This window comes from Vombatus ursinus, unplaced genomic scaffold (assembly GCF_900497805.2).
Source record: "Vombatus ursinus unplaced genomic scaffold, bare-nosed wombat genome assembly UNPS02005459.1, whole genome shotgun sequence".
Classification (NCBI taxonomy): domain Eukaryota; kingdom Metazoa; phylum Chordata; class Mammalia; order Diprotodontia; family Vombatidae; genus Vombatus; species Vombatus ursinus.
In genome coordinates, this window is record NW_020945237.1 from 1,773,614 (window position 1) to 1,790,034 (window position 16,421).

Genomic DNA, 16,421 nt, shown 5'->3' on the forward strand with positions numbered 1-16,421 from the left:
GTCAGAAAAGGATTTAAACCCACACTCTACATAGTCAATTATATAGCCTGATGAGACAAACCTTTTGATATTTAAAATATAGAAGGAAGTGCTGAACAGTCAGTGGTACATTCTTAGTCTACAAAATATAAATGGTCAAAGGATGTAAACAGAATTTTCAAAAGGAGAAATAATAATCACTTGGAAAAAAAACTTTTCAAGTTAATCACTTGAAAAAATGCTAATAATCAGAGATACAAATTAAAGCTATGGGGTACTTACTACCTTATGGGGTACTATGGGGTACCTTACTACCTCAATTCAATAATTAAAAGCAATGAAATTCAATCTTGGGGGTATTGTGGAAAAAAATAGTATGGTCCTACAGACTTCCTTTTGGTTGAGCCATCAGATAGTTATATGGTAAAAATTACAAAATAATCACAATAATGTCTGATCCATTACTTCCACAGTTGTACCTATAACCTGAAAGAATTACTTAAAAATAAAACTATCTACTCAAAGATTGAGATTTTGAAGAAATAACGTAAACCAAATAGAGTAGAATTAAAATAGAGTACATACTAAGACTGTACCATAGGAAAAAAGAATAAAAACCTACAGATAAAGATCCTATCAAGGTCTTAAGAGTGACTGAAAAAAATTATTCAAATTCATTCACTAAAATTAATTTATATGAAAACACATTTAGTTGGTTGAGTTGATGTTAAATATCAAACTTTTAATGAAAATTTTGTAATTTTTTAAATGTATCCCTAAATCGACTCAAAGATCTATCCTTCAAAAAAAGAGGCCTAAATACTAAAGATAAAATGATCCAGTAGTGACAGGCAAGAAGCTGTTATTTCGAAGAAAATTTCAGGGGAGAGATTTGCTGAATACCTAGATTTTTTTCATTTTATCTTATAATAATTCATTTATGTAGTACTTTCTAATTTGTAAACTGCTCTCCTTATAACAATACTGTAAGGTAATGAAGAATCTTAAAAGAGTTAGAAGAACCTCACAATCCAAATAGTTCAACCCATACCTGACTAGTAATCCCCTTAACAAGAATCCAATAAGTGGTCATTTAGCCTGTTTTAAGATCTCCACTAATGAATGGGACACTCACAACCTTTTAAGATATCCATTCTACTTTTGGCCATCTCTCTTTGGAAGTTTTTCCTTTAACGATTCCTCATCTTGCATTACTTCTGGTTTTCTTGCCATCCTGGTCCATTTTCACAGCATATTCTCCAGTATGATAATAAGCAGTATATTTATTACTATTTCCACTTTACAGGGGGCTTAAGGGACTTGTCCAAGAATACATAAGCAGGTAACAAATGTGGGATTCAACCCCAAGTCCTCTGACTCCAACTCCAGAGCTCTTTCAATGAAATCATGTTGGTACTAGGCTACTCAATAACATTAGCATGGCATTTAAATACCTTACTTTGATTAAGTCAAGAGCTGGGTTTTACAAAACAATAGGTAATCAAGTCAATTCAGAGAGTCCACTACAAAGTTGCAAAAAGTTTATGACCAAGCTTTGGCCCCAAAGAAGACCCATGAGTATGAATGAACCTTCCTCACTCTTGGGAGAGGAGCCTAGGGAGTATGGGAGACTAGGGATACTTAATACTACCTATAATTTCTGACTTGTTTGGTATTGAGTTTTGCTGAACTGTTCCTTTGTTTAAAGGGACATGAGGGGTTAAGGGGATATATTGCTAAATATAGATGATGTAAAAACAAAAGGTATCAATAAAATTTAAAAGTAAATTTCCATGAGGTATTACATAGATTCTAGTTTTGCCATTTACATTATTACAATGATCACTAATTACAAATTTTACTACAAAGGCAATGGAAAATAAAATCGGTAGATCTAATAATCACCACTTAAGAGTACTACAATTATATATCTCAAAATGTAAATCTAACTCTAGCTGGAAACAACACTGATATCATTTTTTTATACATGACCATTTTCAATCAGCTTACTAAAGCACAAAATTGATCAAGATTTATATTTTACAATAATGGTTTTCCAGGATATTTAGTGTTTTATTTGGAAGTATCTGTTGTGTCAAGACAAAATTATTTATATGCTTTAAAAATGAAAACAAGTAAAAAAAGATTTATTTTAGGTATTCTGTGATAATTATAAGTCAAAAATCTTATTGGCTTCAAATTAAAATCAAACTTTGATCTCACCAATGTTGGAGGGACAGACAAGATATATGGATGGATGGATCGATCATTTATTAAACATTTACTTTGCTGTGTACTAGACACTGTGTTAAGTACTGTATATACTGCCCTCAAGAAGGTTACATTGTGATAAGCAGGTGGATTTCAGAAAGACTTGTATGGACTGATCCTGAGTAAAGTGAGCAGAACTAGGAGAATGTATACACAGCAATAGCCACAGTGTGCAATGACTAACGTTGATTAGACTTAACCCTTCTCAGCAATGCAAGGATCTCAGACACCTGCAAAGGTATCATGATGGAAAATGCTATCCACATCCAAAGAAAGAACTATGGAGTTTGAATGCAGATCCAAGCATACGATTTGCTATTTTTTTCTTCTGTTTTGTTTTGTTTTCTCTTTCTTGTGGTTCCTCTTATTGGTTATAATTCTTCTTTACAATATGACTAATATGAAAATGTTTAATAGGAATGTTTATGTATAGCCTATGTCAGACTGCGTTTGTCTTGGGGAGAGGGGGGGAACGGAGGAGGAGAAAAATTTAAAATTCAAAAGCTTATGGAAATGATTACTGATAAATCAAAATAAATTAATTAAAAAATTAAAAGGCAAAAAATATAGGCTACCTGAAGGCAGGAACCATTTTTCTTTCTGCTTGTATTTGCATTCCTAATGCTTTACATAGTGCTGGGTACATGGTAAGTACTGAATAAATGCTTCTTGACTTACTGACTTAAAAGAAAAAAAGGATTACATTTTAATGGGAGAAGACAACATATGAAAAGAGGGTTAAAAACAAACAAACAAACAAACACCTCACTTATTTAAGAACCTGGTGCCTGGAGTCCAAGTTTGTGGTGGAGATAAGGATAATGGCTAGGGTATGGTATCAAGAATGGTTGAGATTTTTTTTTTTAAAAGGCAATTGGGGTTAAGTGACTTGCCCAGGGTCACACAGCTAGTAAGTGTCAAGTGTTTGGTCTGAGGCCGCATTTGAACTCAGGTCCTCCTTACTTCAGGCCCGGTGCTCTATCCACTGCGACACCTAGCTGCCCCCTACAAAATCTTCAGGAAAATAATTTTTACACATATCAAGGATTTCACGGATAAAGGTATGAGAAAGTATAGGCAAGTTTTCACAAATGATATTCTATAGCAGATGACATCGTCCGAGACACACAATTTTCCACGATCTATTGATGAATGATTCTTGATCATAAATACTTAAATCATTGATAACTGATTCAAATGTTTGTTCCCACTTCTTATACTATCTTCATTGAGTTTGTGCATGCAAAAGTTTTTAAATTACAGACTATCTCCTCCATATTTGCTGTAAAAGTATTTTCCAAAGTTATACAATATACTTACACCACTCTTCTAATTTTTTAATGACATGACTTCTTATATTCAGGTCACATATTTGATTTAGCTTATTTAAGTAGGTGGTATAAGTAGCTGGTCTAAACCTTAAAAAAAGGCCAAATGCTTCCTAATTTTCTCAGGAGTTCTTGTAAAAAAGGGAGTCCTTCCACTAGTAATTTATGTTCTCGGGTTTATCAAACACTGATTTATGATTGCTTCTGTTCTTTTTCAGTCTGCTCCACTAAAATCCAGTAACAAAAACTTCTGACAACTGTTTTACAATCATCTGAGGTCTAGAATGCTATGTCTTCTTCACTCATACTTTATTTTTCCATTTCACTTGAGATTATAGGGCTTTTCTCATTCCAAATGAATTACAATTGTTTTGCCTTGTTCCTCATAGTATCTGTGAGGTCACAGGTGTCCAACACATGTTCTACAAATGGCCTATAACATTCCCAAATGCCACTGAACAAGATTAAAATATAGCTGAAAAAATATTTAACAAAATAAATAAAAACACAATAATACAGATATTACATTTTAAAATTAAGTCAATACTTATGTACAGTTCAGTGATCTGTTTCTACTTGAGCTTGACATCACTGCCCCAGGTAATTTAAAAGTTAACTTGGTAGTGTTATCATGTTTTATTATATTGCCAAAGCTCAACCATGATAATGACTGTCTCCAATTATTTAACTCTCCCTCCATTTTTGTAAATGGTATTATATGGTTGTAGTTATATTAATCTTTCAAACATCTTTACAGATTAACTCCCAGATATTTTATATATTTTGTAGTTATTGTGAATATAATTTCTATTATCTCTGTTGGGTTTTTTTTTTTAGTATAGAAATAATGATACTTGCTAAGCTATTAACTGAACAAATTAGGTTGTTTTGCTGGGTTTCTAAACAAACCATCATGCCATCTATAAGCAAGGAAAATTTTCTTATTTTTATATTTAGCATTTCTAGAACCATATCCATTAAGAGTAGGAATAGTGGGCATCCTTGCTTTCCCTTGTTTGTACTGGGAAAGCTTCAAACAATGCTAGTCATTGGTGCTAAATATATGCCTTTGGTCATACTGAAGGAATCTTTAATGCGGATTCTGGTTAAGGTTTTTGATACAGTTAAATCTCTAGAATGAATTCTTGTTGACATTTGGGTGAGACTAGATGGCCTTTGATACCCCAACTAGATTCTGTGAAAAATAACATTTCATGACCATTTCACTTTACAGTTAGAATAAAGCCGTGACACCAAAAAGGAGCACTTCAACAGTGTGGACAAAGATTATTAAAATTGGTTGTTTGGCAATGTGAAGATGTCCAAAACAAGATTTGATTGAATTCGGAAAAACAAACAACTAAACTGTTAAATTGGCTTGTATTGCCAAGGTGGCAGAACAGTTATAAAGGTTCAAAGAAACCAAAACTCTGGAACTGGTAAACCTATGTTTGATAAACATCAATTCTGTTTAAAAAAATTTTTATAGGTATTATGAATTACAGAAAACCTAATAACAATACTGATTCTTTCACATCCGTGAAAATGATCATTAAGTGAACTGAATGAGTCAAAAGAAATTCCTCTGCAGGAAAATTAAAAACAAATAAATTGATTTTTATAAATGATCATTCTTTTCCCTCCCTAAAGTCCTCCTCCAGTGTCTCATTTTGTTATCGAAGTGACCTTAGGTTCAAAGGCTATTCAGAAGACTGCAAGCACTGAAATATTTTACCAAGCTAGTAACAAACTGTCATACAACCTACCTAAATTTGGAGTTCGTTAACAGGTTGACAACTGAGTGAACAATTTTTTGACCATAGCAATTCTCAAAGCCTATCTACCCACACATCCCTACAAGGTTAATGACTAAAAGAAGATGTCGAGAACATCAAGATATTTATAGCAGCACTTTTAAGAACAAAGAACTGTAAACAAGGTGGATACCTGAGTTGTATCTAACGGGATCATAGACACTGAGCTAGAAAATACCTCAAAGGCCATCTGGTCCAAACTGCTTCCCTCTCCCCATATTACAGAAGAAGAACTGAGGTCCAGAGAGGTCAAACGATTTCCCCAAGGTCACAAAGTGTCAGGGTTGGAATTTGAAACCAGGTCCTATGACTCCAGTGCTCTTTCCACTGTACCACTCAATTGGGAAATAGCTAAACCAACTGTGGTAAATAAATATTATGGAATGAAGTGATGCAAAATAAAGTAAGCAAAACACACACACACACACGGAGAAAGAGAGAGAGCTCTCTCTACTCTTCTCATAGCAATCACTCAGATGCTGTCCCTTACTATTTTCCTCTTTCATCCCCATCTCACATTAAGAAGATGATCTTGGCAAGGCTACGCCTTCTACGTTCACAAACGATCTCCATTTCATCTCATCTTCTCTATGAGATTGCTTCTTCTATCACCCCATTCTCATTAATCTTCAATCTCTCCCTGTCTCCTACAAACGTGCCCACGTCTCCCTCATCCTCTAAATCCCCTCACTTCATCCATCAATCCCAACTAGCTATCTCCCTTATCCTGCCTCCTTTTTGAAGCACCTAAACTATTTGAGTTTATCTACAATGGATGATTCTATTTCTTTTTCACTCACTCTCTTCTCACCTCTTTGCAGGCTGGTTTCTGATCTCATCTTTCAAATGAAACTTTACCAAATTACCAATGACCTCTTAATTGCCAAATCTAATGGCCTTTAATCAATGTCCGTCCCCCTTGACTTCTGTGCAAACTTTGACACTGTCACTCAACCCTCTTCTTGATACTCTCTTCTCTCTAGGTTTCTGAACCCAGCTCTCTCTTGGTTCTCCTACCCGATTGCTCCCTCTTTCTCTCCTTTGCTGGACCTAGCTTGCTTCATAACGTGGGAGTCCCTCTAGGCTTTGTCCCAGGCCCCGTTCTCTTTTCCCTCTATACTATTTCATTTGATTATTAGCTCCAATGGATTCAATTATCATCTCTATGTAGATGATTCTTATTTATTTTTCCAGCCCTAATCTCTTTCTTGACCTACAGTCTCACACCTCCAATTGTCTACTGGAAATCTTAAATTGGATGCCCAGTAAACACTGGAAACTCAACCCGTCCAAAGCTGAAGTCATTATCTTTTCCCTTCTTCCTATTCTCCCTATTACTCCTATTATTTATACCACCATCCTCCCAGTCACCCAAGCTTAGAATCTAGGTGTCATCCTCAATCCCTTACTCTCTCTCTCCTCCCTATATAGAATCAGTTCGCTCATTTCTACCTTGATAACATCTCTCACATATGCCTCCTTCCTCTGACACTACCACCATCCAGGTGCAGGACTTCATTCCCTTCACACCTGAACTGCTACAATAATTTGCTTTTTGGTTCGCCTGCCACAAGTCTCTTCACGCTCCTGACCACCCTCCATTCAGCAGTCAAATTGATGTTCCTAAATTGAAGGTCTGACCATATCACCCCTCCCTCATTAAATAAATTCAAGCTTTTCCCTGTTGCCTCCAGAATAAAATATAAAAAATCCACTATTTGCCTTTTAAAGCCCTTCATAACCTGCCCCCTCCCCATATTTTGTGACCCACTGATACTGGTATCCCCTATCTGTTCTTGGATAGGACACCTTCCTAATTCTGAGTTTTCACTGGCTGTCCTTCCAGGCCTGAAAGTTTATCCCTTTTCATCTCTGCCTTCTGGCTTCAAATCTCAACTAATGTCCCATATTCTGCAAGGAGCCTTCCCCAGTCCCCTTAATCTGGGGCCTTCCCTCTGGGAATACTCACATTTTCCTGTATTTCTCTTGTTTTTACATCTTTGTTTGCATGTTAGTTTCTTCCCTCTCTGCCCCACCTCTGCCCTTTACATCATGAGCCCCTTGAAAGCAGACACTGGATTTTATCTTTTTACCTTTCTTTGCATCACCAGCTCCTAGCACAGTGCCTTACACTTAGCAGGCTAAAAATAAAAACAGGCTCAAAAAGACTTTAGAAAAACAAATTAGCTAAATAAGTAGATCTATAAGAGGTTAATATGGGAAAAGTATGAATATTCAGGTATCTCTCAAACAGTAACTGATAATGAACTCTACTCATCAATTACCTCTAACGGCACTTTGTTGAACATTGAGTAAAGCTAACTAAATTTTAAAATACTGATACACATAATAAAGAATAATATTCAAAGAAATAAACTGTCACAATAAGAACACAAACAAATATTTATATTGAGTAGTTTTAGTGTTTGAGGCACTAAACTGTTAAATGTGAAATGTTCACTGAAATTGAATGGGTAAAGGAATTAACACCCTTATTTTTTATTAGAAATAACAGGGTATTTCTATCAGAAATTGGCCAAAAAGAGCAATAATAATACTATCAACTCTTTGTTTTAAGCAAAACAAAAAGACAGATACAAGTAAAAACTTTCACAAACAGTTTATAGCAGCAGTTCTCCAAGTTTTTGATGTCCTGACACCTATGTGGATAGAGTGCTGGGTCTAGAGTCAGGAAGATCAGAGTTTAAATCCAGTCTCAGATACTTGCTAGCTGTATGACCCTGGGCAAGTCACTTAACTTCTATCTGCCCTGGTTTCCTCAACTGTAAAAAGGGGACAATAATAGCACCTATCTCAGAGTCCTGAGGATCAAATGAGAAAATAATTGTAAAGTGTGTAGCACAGTGCCTGACACACAGTAGATGCTTAAGAGTTTCTCCCTTTATTCCAATACATCTTCTTAAAAAAAAAACAAAACAAAACCCATATAAATCAATATCTCAAACGACAAGAAAACCGTTATTTAAGCTCAGGGGCATATAAGACTGTTAGCCTTTTGCTTCTTCAGAACAAAACCTGTGAGTTAGGTAAGATTAGACAGATGATCAAAAAAGTTTCAAAGCAGAAATCCTGATTAATATGAACATGAAAATAAGCTATCAGAAGCAAAGGGTTCCTTTCAGAAGACTACCATTAAGAAACAAAATGGGGGCAGCTAGGTGGTGCATGGATAGAGCACTGGCCCTGATTTCAAATTCAACCTCAGACTAAACACTTGACACTTACTAGCTGTGTGACCCTGGGCAAGTCACTTAACCCCAATTGCCTAAAAACAAAACAAGAAAAAAAAACAAAACAGAAACAAACAAAATAACCCAAGACAACTTGGTGAAGTGGAAATTTCTTACAGTAAATTTGAAGTCAAAAAACTTCTATCTAAGTCCAGGAGCTGCTATTTATCACTTGGGTGATATTGGGCTAATAAATTACATTGCTTCTCTTAGACTCAGTTTTCTTTTCTGTTAAATGAGTGGTATGGACGAAATGACCTATAGGTCTCTTTCAGCTCTAAATCTGTGATCCACTAAATTGTAAACTCTTCTAAGAGCAAGGAGTATCTTTTGCCTCTTTTTGTACCCCCACTACTTAACAAGTACCTGACATATAGTAGATGCCTAATAAATTTATGCATTTATTGATTTGCCCAAAATAGTTATTAAAAAAAGAATAAAATAGGGCAGAACTTTAAACACTAAACAGAGGAACTTTCCTTAAATTGATTATCTTAATAAATTACCTTTAAAAAAGCAGATCTAGCATTTGAAGATTAGTGCTTACAAATTTCATAAGTGAACTTTACCCTGAAGAGAAAATGCCTTAAAAAGTACCCAAAACACTGATGGAGGCTTTAATAATTCTCATAGACAAAGTTGAACTATTAGGGCTTACTCAGAATAGGACTTCATTTTGATGCTCATTCGAGAGCAGAATTTATTCATTGCTAACACAGGCTTCCACTAAAGTCTTCCTCTGATGCTTTGTTATGGTGTGGCTTCTCCAAGACACTAAGAGGAATATAAATCCCAGCAAGCCCTACTAAACTAGAAAGATTAAGAACAGAGGCCTGGCAAGGTCTACTGATTCATGAAGTGTCTGGGATTGACTCATTCTATAAGCATTTATTATATGCTTATTATGTGAGTCGTGCATACAAAAAAAAAGAAAAAAAAAGAAAAAAGATACATCAGAGTACCCCTCCAGTGAAATCAAAGAAATGTCAAGGTACTGAGGTTACTAGGGACAGAGGTGTAATGAAAAGAATACTAGACTAAAAGGCAGAAAAAAGGCCTGGCTCTGACACCTTGGGAAAATCAATTAACTTTTCTGAAGCCTGTTTTCCCTCAGCTATAAAATAAGGGCATTCCCAGACTCTTATATATTAAGATGAAAGCAATCATCTAGATCACTTAGTCCATGACCTTGTTTACAGGTGAGCAAACAAACCCTGGGAGGGCCTTTAGGATTTTTCCCTATTCCCAGAGTTGTTCATGCCCCTCCCCCATCACTGTATTTATCTTTGTATTTACTTATCTGTGATCACATGGTACACCCTAACAGAATAAGCTTCTAGGAAGCTGAGCTGCTTCATTTATCTTCATATGCCCAGCACCTAACTCGAGGAAATACTTTTTGATTGACTGGTCCAACAATCTGAAGATATGACCACAATTTTTTACTGAAGTCTGACATTCTTTCCCTGCGTCATGTAGTTGGATTAGATGATTTGAAGATTCCTTCTAGTCCTGACCTATAAATCTCAATCTAAATCGGAAATTAGTGACCACTCATTTATTGGATCATTTAACTCAAAATTACCCTGTAGTTCATTTACATAAGTCTTTGCCACCACACAACATAAGTCAGGAACAAAAAGAAAGAAAACCAGCTGTTTCAGAAGTAAGGACACCACAAAAGCCAGAGCAATGTTATCTATCAACAAGCATTTACTATAGATGAGTCAGTTATGTCCCCCACACTACTTAGCAGAAACTCATCCCAAAAGACAAATTCGACACAGTTCCCTTATGGTACGTTCTGAAATTTAAACATTCTCAGCCTGTGAACATATAAAACTCCTTGGTGGGGAAGAGGAAACAGTGGATATTTGGGAGAAGGTGGAGACAGTAAGTTTCTTTATCAAAGATTTTCCTCTCACATGACTTGATTACTTCCCTAAAAGGTCTGTACATATACTCCACTCCTCTTTTCGTCTGAATATTCTAAGTGTTTTCACTACTCAAAACCAAAACAAAACTACCCTCACACTGAAGCTTGAACCCACAATGCTCTCAGTAGGTTCCTGAAATAGACCAGTAAAGTACACTTCCTGACATATTAAGAAACAGTTCCTGAGCTAATTCTTCTAGGCCAATTTAATACTGAATTCTATGGATTGTGAGCACTTAAAAAACCCAAATAATACAAAATCAGGTGTTAGAAATTTCAAGAAAACCTGCTTAAGGAAAATCCATATATTTTACTCTTTAGGATAGACATTTTCAAATGACTACACGTCTCGGGGGGAAATGGTGTATATTAGTAGTCTACATTGAAGAGTAAAAAATTAGTCTTCATTAAAATACACAGCCAAATTATTCCTTAATAAAAATTTAATTTCCTTCCTATAGTACCTGTTGGAATACCACATTCATGAAGAGACTCAATATCATTTGATAACTGAACTCATCAACACTTTATTCTAAAAACATCTAATTTCTAGAAAGTTCTGCAGTGACAGTTTGAAAATAAACGCTGACGGTTATAAAGCTACAGCGTTTTGAAGTTTCCAAAGCATTTTGCACATATTAGCTTATGTGAAAAAGCAAATCTTATAAACACGAATGAAAAATTTAAATCCAAACTCCACAACTGTATATTAAATCTGTCTACAATCCCTAAACAAATTTCCTAACAAGAACCGGAAAGTCAAAGGCATAAAGGCAAGATGTGTCATCTGCTGGGAAATCAGAGGAGATGGCTGACTTTAAGTTCACTAAAAAATAAAAAAACTGAGTTTCCCGGCTTGGAAAATCAAAAATTATAACTCTGAAAATATTAAATCAGACAAGATATCTGAAAGTCTACAAAACAACTTGCACCAACAAAATCTTCCAAATCAAAGGCTGTCACATTTTGAAGTTCACAATCACAAAATAAAGAAATGCGAATGAGTTCACGGGAGCACCTCCGGCCAGCACCGCATCCGTCCCGAACTAAACGGCGCGCTGGCTACACACACACACCAAAAAGCAGCTTTTGTCCATCTTTCAGAGACACGACTAAAGCTACGAAGTAATGGGGAGGTGATTCAGCCGAGGCCCGGACCGCCGGCTCCCCGCAGCTCGCCGGGCTCCGCACCCCGAGGTCCGGGGGCTCGCCCAGCATCCTCCCCCGCCCCCCGCCTTTTGTTTGGAGATCGGGCGGCAGGAGCTCCGTGCGTCCCCCGCCCCAAGGCAGCCCCAGGAGGAGAGCCCACTCTCCCGCCCGGGAGGGATGCGAACACCACCGGCCCCGCCTCCGGGGTCTGCGGAGCGCCCCCGTCGGGAGGTCGGGGGTCGGCACCCCAAGCGAGAAAACGCCCAGATCTTTTCAGGACGGAAGGGCTCGGGACTCGCCCGAGGGAAGCGGACGGCGCCGGCGGGGCTGGAACGGGACTCACCGAGGCTGGCTGGGCAGGGCACGGGGGTCCCGGTGGGCTCCGCTCCGCGGGCTCGTCCCGCCTCCTCGGGACTGGGGCTCCGGGGCCGGACCTCCTCCCCTCCCCCTCTCCTCGTCCCGGACTGGGTCACGGGGTGAGGAGGGGGCTCGGGGCGCGGCTCGGGGCCTCAGGCAGGCCTGGCGCCCCCCATCCCTCTGGGCCACCGCTCCGCCTCTCGGGGGGCTGGGGGAGGGCGGGGCGGGGGCTCCGGCCGCCGCCTCGCGCTCAAGTCCGCCTCATCGTCGAGCCGCCGCCTCCCGGCCGGCCGCCCAACCCTCGCGCTCCGCTCCCGCCGAGGCCAAGCACACTGACTAGCCGCGCTCCGCAGGCAGGCTCCGGCGGCAGGAGCGACGACCCTGGAGACGGCGGCCCCTGGCAGCCACGGCGGAGAGAGCAGCGCCTCGGGCCGGCAACCCGGAAACTGAACCTCCGCCGCCGACCCCGCCGGGGCTCTAGGGGGCGCGAACCCGGAAGCGGTTCCCTCGTTCTCCCGGAGGCGCGGGGCGGGGCGTCGAGCCCGGGGATGGGCGGTTCCGGCCGGCAGCCCGACGCTCCGGCCCCAGGACTGCGGCGCGGGGCTGGGCGGGGCTGAGGCGGCGACGGCGCGGGGCGCGGGGCGCGGGCGGTCCGTCTTCCTGTCCCCGGAAGTCGTGCCGAGCCGTCGTGGTCGCCGTGGGCGGGGATGTGGAGGCGGCGACTGCCACCTTCCCTCCCCTGCCGGCCCGGCCCTGCCCTGCCCGGCCCAGCCCGCTCGGCTCGGGTAAGAACCGCGCGCGACCTGCGCTCCTCCCTCGGGGGCCGGGCCTGGCCCGGGGGAGGGGAGGGAGGAGAGGGGGAGCAGACCTGGGTTGGGGCGGGGTGTGGGGGTCGGGGGGAGCGAGAAGCCCCTAGGAGGGGGCAGGGAGCAGACCCCAGACTCCGGGATGGCAGCGGGGAGCACTGGGAGGGGTGGGGGAGCAGACCCGGGGCTGGGACGGGGTGAGGCCGGGCCGGGCCTTCCTTTCTCCCATGGAGAGGCCCTTCTTTCGATCGCTAGGTCTCCGTTTCCTCCTACGGGGAGAGGGGGAGAAGAGGATCCCGGCTGTACAGCCTTGCTCGGTTTGACAGCCGGTCATTTCAGCCCCCTCCCTGCAGTTATCTCTTGGGCATTCCGGTCTCCTTGAGAGCTGATTCCCCTCCTCGCGTATGGATAGCACTGACACTCCCCTGGCCTCCTCCCCAGCACCGCGAGTCTTTCAGGCACGACCCTCTCAAGCTTAGACCGAATCCTTCGTATTTCCCAACAACTTATCCTGACTCTTTCTTGCTAGTACTTTTACATGTGATCTCTCTCATTGACCTATGAGCTCCTGAAGAACTGGGACTGTCGTCCTGTTTCCCTCCCACCCCCTTTTTGTATTCGAAGCGCCTCACACACATAGTAAATGCTTAATAAATACTCGTGTACTAACATTTTGGCAAGCTTATTCATTCATCTCCGTGGTTTGAGATAACAGATCACTTTCCCTTCCCGATCTTAACTGTCCCCACGTTCTAATATTTTTGTTCATCCAGTGAGGAGGGGGAGGGAAAGGCTTACTTTTCCAAAATTGACAAAATTTTCAACCTGAATGAACTATTCAGTTTTTTAAAAAGTAATTGCTGTACCTCCACCTGGTACAAATCACTGTGCTGAGAGAAATGTAAAATTTAGAGAAAACACAGTGGTTCCTACTTAGAGATAACAGTCTACTTAAGGGTATGTGAATCCTACCCCAGATAGCTACTGTACAAAATGTATTTTTGATAAGGACCTAAAAGATACAAAGTGTTTTGTGAAGTCTAGGGTGGGGAAGAAGGAAAAGTCAGCTAAGGTTCTTCTGGAGGTGGTGCTACTTGAATTGGCTTTTAAGAATAAGTAGAAAGAATACAATTAATGGAGGGAGAAGAGGACAGTGAGGGAACAGTGAAAGTAAAAGTAGCAGAGTAAAGCATGAGATGGGAGGCAGCTAGGTGGCTCAGTGGATTGTGTTGGGCCTAGAAGAGTAAGGAAGGCCTTAGGCCTCGCACAAGTCACTTAACCTCTGTTTGCATTAATCTACTAGAAAAGGAAATGGCAAACCACTCCAGTGTCTTTGCCAAGAAAAACCCACGGTCAGTACTGGTGTGCTGTGATCCACAAGGTCAGACTCACACAAGACTGAACAACAAAGTATGGGATGACCTCTACAGTTTGGCTGGCATACAGAGCGTATGGAAGGGACTAGTATGAAATAAGGTTGGAGAGGGAAGGCGGAGAAGGGGGGGGGGGGGGGGGGACCTTTGAATGGCAGACAAAGTAAGCCTAATGCTTACTCATTAGGCAAGGGGGAGTTACTGAAGGGTTTTGAGCAAGGGAGTGATGTGACTAGATTTCTGCTTTAGGAAGATAAGTTGCTATGAAGAATGTTTTGAGGAGGGGTTGAGTATAGAAATGAGAAGATATTAGAGTAACAATTGTAGAAGCAGATGGCCATGGAAAGAGAGGAAGGGAAGGTGACACAGATATTGTAAAGTTAAAATCAAAGTCAATACTGAATATTGAAAGTGAGGGAGGAAATAGTCAAACATTGCACCAAAGTTTGGAATGTATAGAAATCTGGATGAATAGAAGTGTTGTTGATATGTAATGAAGTAAGAAGAGGAATAGATTTAGGAGAAAACATGATTATCTCAGGTTAGAAGTTGACTTTTCAATCCCCATAAGACATAGAGGTAGAGGTGTTTTCTAGGCAGCTGGAGATGTGGAGCTAGAGCCCAGGAGAGAAGTAGGTACTTTCAGCTTGTACGTCATGGCCTCCTTATTAGTCTTTACTTAGTGTCAGTAACTAGCAGGATTGAGGTAAAGGTAGGCAGATCAAATTCTTTGCCTAGGGTAAATGGAGTCAATCAAAAACAAGTATTTTTTAAGGGTCTTCCAAGTGAGAGCCCCTAAGGTATACAAGTCCAAAGAATTAAATTATCACCACTTTCCAAGAGCCTACATTCTATAGTAGACAAGTACATATTTTAAAATCTGCAACATAAACATCAATAAATACAAATGCACAGATACAAATATACTTATATGCAATGTTCTTTGTTAAGTGCTGAAATTAAGAAGTATCTAGGAGATACATTATGTCTATTCTCAACAGGCTTATATTTTTTCCAAAAGGCTAACACTGTCTCCCTAATCCTACTCTGTACCTTAGAGGCTGAAAAATTAATCTCTTCCCCTGCCTCCAAACCTATTTGGTTTAAACACATAGACGTAGTGGTGGAGAAATTGGTCTGATAACCTTTAAACACACCAGAGATGACACACTAAGCTCAGGTGTCTGGTAGGGATACCGGGCTCAACCAGGGGGGTAGGGTACTGTTGATTTCTCCTTATTCTCCAAATAAACTAATACTTTCTGTTCCTTTTGGAATATTCTGTTGCTGTGGTAGTGCATAAACATGGAATTTACAATACATTTAAAGCTGAATAGAACTGTATATTAGGAACTCTAGTTCAAAGAAAAAATTGTTTTAAGTAGTTAGATACAAGATTGCTTGAGAGGACAGAAATTATTGGTTGGGGAAGGGGTGGGGTAGTTTGGATTCAGTCAAAGGGCTGCAGTTGAGGACCTAGAGGGCCACAGGTTCCCCACTCCTGCCCTAGGTTTTCATTGACACTGCTCTCCTGATTTTTTTTTCCTACCTATCAGTCTTTCCTCTTAGGCTCCTTTGCTGATTCTTCATACAGATCCTCACTTGCTAACCTTGGGTGTCTGACAGGGCTCTACCCTGGGCCCTCTGTATACGGTTTCACTTGATGATCTCATCAGCTCCCTTTGATTCAAAGACCATCTCTGTGGTGATGATTCCAAATCTTATCCAGCCCAGCCCCGTACTCTCTGCTGACCTCTGGTTTCACATCCCCATCTATTTATTGAATATCTCAAATTAGATGATCCTTAGACATCTGAAGCTCAATGTGTTCAAAACTGAACTCACCTCCCCTCCCACCAGCTCTCCTTCCTTTCAAAGTTCCCTGTTACTAATCAGGGCACCACCATCTTCCTGTCACTAAGGCTTGAAACGTCGATGTCATCTTCTGCTCCTCACTCTCTCTTACCCCACATATCCAGTCTGTTGTCAAAGCCTTTTGATTTTACCTTTTTGATGTCTCTCAAATATCCTCCAACCCCCTTCTGATGCTACCTTCACCCTTGTGCAATGCCTCGCCTCCTAACGTTTGGACGATGGCAGTGGCCTGTTGGTTCGTCTGCCTGCCCCACAAGCTACCCTCCATTCATCTGTCAAAGT

The 16,421-nt window shown here is 40.6% G+C and overlaps 2 protein-coding genes across 5 annotated transcripts in view; one reads left to right on the forward strand and one right to left on the reverse strand.

Moving 5' to 3' along the window:
- The window catches only part of ANKIB1 (ankyrin repeat and IBR domain containing 1), a 144,366-nt gene extending 132,168 nt beyond the window's left edge, over window positions 1–12,198 (reverse strand). For both annotated transcript variants that reach the window (XM_027847951.1, XM_027847950.1), the window contains exon 1: window positions 12,072–12,198. The gene's annotated coding sequence lies outside the window, so the exon portion shown is untranslated. The remainder of the gene's footprint in view (window positions 1–12,071) is intronic.
- Window positions 12,199–12,789: 591 nt separating this feature from the next.
- Window positions 12,790–16,421, forward strand: part of KRIT1 (KRIT1, ankyrin repeat containing) — a 44,871-nt gene continuing 41,239 nt past the window's right edge. For 2 of the 3 annotated variants that reach the window (XM_027847881.1, XM_027847884.1), the window contains exon 1: window positions 12,790–12,870. The gene's annotated coding sequence lies outside the window, so the exon portion shown is untranslated. The remainder of the gene's footprint in view (window positions 12,871–16,421) is intronic. The other variant, XM_027847883.1, reaches the window with a different exon arrangement.